This window comes from Penaeus vannamei, chromosome 7 (assembly GCF_042767895.1).
Source record: "Penaeus vannamei isolate JL-2024 chromosome 7, ASM4276789v1, whole genome shotgun sequence".
Taxonomy (NCBI): domain Eukaryota; kingdom Metazoa; phylum Arthropoda; class Malacostraca; order Decapoda; family Penaeidae; genus Penaeus; species Penaeus vannamei.
This window is the reverse complement of record NC_091555.1, coordinates 35,756,741-35,761,740: the sequence shown is the minus strand read 5'-3', so window position 1 is coordinate 35,761,740 and position 5,000 is coordinate 35,756,741.

Sequence of the window (5,000 nt, the reverse complement as noted above, 5' to 3'; positions counted from 1 at the left end):
GTATGTATGTATGTATATATGTATGTATTTCATCACAGAACATACAATCTACCCTTTGGTAAAAATAAAAAATATAAAGAGTAAACATTAAATAAAACTGGTCCGATGCATTTTCCACTTCAGTGCCAAGCCTCTCCTCTTCTTTCGCTTCCTCCTCATTGCTAATTTAGCTTGAGATGCGATAGAGAATGAGCCAGATTGATTGGATGTCTTCTGGTCGTGATAGATGATCCCTTCCTCATACCAGCCTCGTAGTCATCCCTCTGCCACTGGGGGAATTGCCTGCACTGGGGTAATAATGGGTTGGGGTATTATGGTGTTAATGTCGCAAGTTTCTCATGAGAATCTGGCTGATAGACGTCGCTTGCTGGGAGGGGAGTTGGGGGAGGGCGGGGGGGGGGGAGAATAATTTCCAAAAATGATATAAAGGCTGCCTTTTTGTGATTCACAGGAAGACGGCTTCGTGATAAGCGAATTGTCGGTCGACCCGAGGACGGTAACTGGTAATGTTGCTACAAAAGTGGTCTACCTCTAAAATAAGTGGTATATAAGGTACATAATATTTCTGAACTCCGATAAACACGCCTTCTGGGACGGACAAGTTACTGTCCCTTGAAATTAGTGTCATCCTTTTCTGCATAATCTGTCAAAAATAGGCCTTTCTCAACCAAACCTAAATTTAAGCCATGAAAATAAATTAACACGATAATAAGGCATTGGAAAGTACCCCAGAATCTAAAATAAGATAAAGTCAAACAAATATACAGAAATTCTTTAAAGTCACCTGTTTTCACCTACAAACATTGTAAAGACCTTTGTTTTTTGTAAGCTATATCCAATTTTAGTCGATTTTGTTAAAACGTCCACGGAAAAATCCATAAGCACATGCTTCAAGATAATGCAAAACGACAAAGCTTCCAATGTTATTTCGCTTTCTCTCTCTCTCTCTCTCTCTCTCTCTCTCTCTCTCTCTCTCTCTCTCTCTCTCTCTCTCTCTCTCTCTCTCTCTCTCTCTCACTCTCTCTCGCTCTCTTCCTATAATTCACCACATTTGCTTAAATCATGTGACTAATTCTAAAAGCCTTTCTGCAGTGGCTATTTCATGCTACGTGTTGAGTATATAATTGTTTTACTATCAACAATTTTTCTGCGTGCGTGTATGTTTGTGTGTGTGTGTGTGTGTGTGTGTGTGTGTGTGTGTGTGTGTGTGTGTGTGTGTGTGTGTGTGTGTGTGTGTGTGTGTGTGTGTGTGTGTGTGTGTGTGTGTGTGTGCATTAACAGTGACGATGAAAATAAAACAGATGATAATAATGATAATAATAAGTGTAATAATAATGATAATAATAACTAGCGGGACCTGTGGAAATGCCTCAGAAATAGGTATTCCACTCTTCCTTTTTCACTCTCTTGCAAACTTCTCGCCTCCCCGCTCCTTCTCCCTTTCCTTCTCCCTCTCCCTCTACCTTTCCCTTACTCGCTATACCGCCCATTTTCACTCCCAAATCTCCCTTAAATTCACTACCTCCCCTCCCTCTTTAAGCTCTCGTTCCTTTTCATTTTTGTTCCCTCATCTTCCTTCTTAAACTATTTTTCCTCCTGCGGCCCTTATCGCCTTCCCTCCCTCTCCCCTCCCCCCCCTCTTTTTTCGAAGTTCCTCTCCCTTTCCCGTTTCCCATCCACTCGTTTCCCCTTCATCACCCCTTTCTCTTTGCTCCTTTCCTCTCTCTTCCTTCCTCTTTTCCCCTTTTACCTTCCTTCTTAACCTCCCCTCGGTTAGTTAATAATAATAGTATTACGATTAGCATTTTTACTATTAGTAGTAGTAATGGTAATAGTAATAATAATAATGATACTACTACTACTACTATTAATAATAATGACATTAAAAATGATGATGATGATGATGATGATGGTGGTGATGGTGATGATGATGGTGATGATAATGATGATTATAGTGGTGATGGTGATGATGGTGATGGAGATGATGACGATGATGGTGATAATGATAATAATAATGAATATGCTAATATTAATAATAATGATAATAATAATAATAATAATAATAATAATAATGATAATGATAATAATAATAATAATAATAATAATAATAATAATAATAATAATGATGATGATGATAATGATAATAATAATAATAATAATGATGATAATAATAAAAAGTAGAATAGGATTCTTAAAATTTCATAATATTAGCGTGCGCGCATGTGTGTATGTGTGTTTGTGTATGTGTGTGCGTGCTTTGTGTGTGTGTGTGTGTGCGTGTGATACTTTGATTTTTATTATCCTGCCAGTCTTCCTACTTTACACCAAAATGACGGACGTACGGACGGACATACCGAAGAAGCACAACCATAATTATATGAAAGCAATAATAATAATAATAATAATAATAATAATAATAATAATAATAATAATAATAATAATAATAATAATAATAATAATAATAATAACAGTAATAACAATAGTAATAATAATAATAATAATAATAATAATAATAATAATAATAATAATAATAATAATAATAATAATAATAATATTGATAATAACAATGTTAATACTATACCATTCTATTCACCCTCACTTGCTGCTGATATCAATAATGAAAATGGTGATAGTGATACCAAGACGAAGAAGAATAAGAAAAGTTCACGAAAGAATATTCGAGAATAATGATGATGCGAAGCTCCAAATGCAAAAGTGACTTTGAAGGCAAGATTAAATGCACATTTAGAATTATGTCTTTGTAAAGGCTTGCCAGGGCGGGACACTCCGTCTAGACAACGAAGAAAAAGAAAAGAAAGAAGATTCAGGAATAGAGGGAGAGAAGGAGACGGAGCGAAGGGAAAGGCATGAGAGGGGAAGGGGAGAGAAGACAAGATGAAAGTGTCTCGAGATGCCTGGCCGGTTCTTGAGGTAAAAACTCGGGCGCGCTGGGGATGCCACGAGGATGAGAGACGACACAGACAGACACACACACACACACACACACACACACACATACACACACACACACACACACACACACACACACACACACACACACACACGCACACACACGCACACACACACGCACATACACACATCCTTTGTTTGCCTGTCGCCCTGGATTTTTACTCGTGAACTCGAGGTTTTCTCTTGAAGGTGTTAAGCTGAGTTTGGTGGGAAGTATATTATTACGTTTCTTTGAAGATAAACTCATGATAATATCTTGATTATAAAAAAAACAATAATCTGGAAACGTCTTACAAAGATGATGTATTATCTCCAAGAGTTTCTGCAAGGCTCTCAGAGGAGTCTGTTTCGAAACTAAAGTTTTAACACCAAAGAAACTTAGTTGAGCTACAGTCCGGTAGATTATTATTCTATTTTATATAAACATTTAAAGCGATTTAAGCAGGGGAACGCTTGGGCAAGAATTCTTGCCGATGGGCCAAGAACTATACCCCTGCTTTAAACGTTTTCCAAGGCAGCCAAGCCTTGTTCAGTGATGCCAGACATGTGGAAGTGTCTTTCTAAAAGTACAATTCATAACAGTCCTTGGAGAATATAGAAATGTCAAAATCACACACACCATATACTATCTGTTGCTGTTAAAAGCAATAGACAAGTATTCCCACCAACAATCTCGGAGAGAGATAACATACATTAGTTGAGCGAGAATTTGAAAACAGCGCCGCATCAAGAGGGCAGAGAAGTAAATAAATCTACCCTAGCATCTCAACAAAGCGATAAATTGTCTCCTATATTCAGTGACACACACTTCCGATGGGCAAGCCTTACACTGACGTGTTATCAAAACAAATAAACATCTCTGAATTAAAATATAGGTCTACCCATCCCCATATATCCGATTTTATGAAGTTAAATATAACAAGTCACCGAATACGATATCAACAGAAGAATCTTGCAAGATTTTCTCACTTTTTTCACATGAAATATTCATTATTTTATAGAATAGCAGATATATTCTCGATTTAGAGTTGCGATGATTTAAATGTAAGAGGTAAATTGTTCGTTTTACAATGATTTCTGATTTATAGGGAAAAAACTTTTCATTTCCATAAACTCCATTACCTCCTTTTGTTTTCAGTTAATTTCAATTTCTTTGAATATGATTTTATGAAGATTACAGAATCAGCTACCATGAAAAAAATATTTCTGTGACAAAATATTAGGCGGAGTTCTTGGCCAACTCCCGCATTCGAAGGATTGTGACCGGTGCGATACGCGAACGACGCTGTGTCCATGGCGACGGTGCCGCTCGACATAGCACACGCAAGTCTCGCCATCTACAGGGGTCGATTGAGAAAGCAAAGGATTTTTTTTTCTTAATCGATAGTCTCTTAGCTTATAGCAGAGAATCGTTTATGATTTAATAAAAAAAAGTCAAATTCTTGGTAGTTAATCTAGTTAATCTCTATAGCAAGTGTAAGCCACTCTGGTACTTTATCCCTTCAGCGAAAATTTAATATATCCAAGTTCCTCGTAAGGTTTTATAATACGTAATAATTTTATACGCGCAGTCAACAAGACGATTAATGAATTTGCCATAAACTAATATTATTTCCACTCTCGTTGTTACATATCTTGGTCTTGAAATCTATATATTTATCATCACAGGAGCGTTGCGGATTTAGGTAAATCATGGATAGTGTTTTTTTTTTTTTTTTTTTTTTTTGATTACGCAATTTAACTTCGCCTTTTGAAGGAATTATAGTGAGTTAATCAGATTACTTGAACTCAAACTTTATTATAAAAAATAGCCTCTGAAATATTTTCCGATATCCACTGTGTACAGCCGCATAGAAGGTCGGTAATACTGTTCCGAATAACTTCATTATTTAAAAAATATATTGTTTGAAATTCAAAAGCGACGAAAATGTACACAGGCTGTTTCTTTGTCGTGTGTTCATTTACTTCTACATAGGTGCATATTATACATGTTTATGTTTTTTGTAGACACCTCCGTCTATATGTTTCAT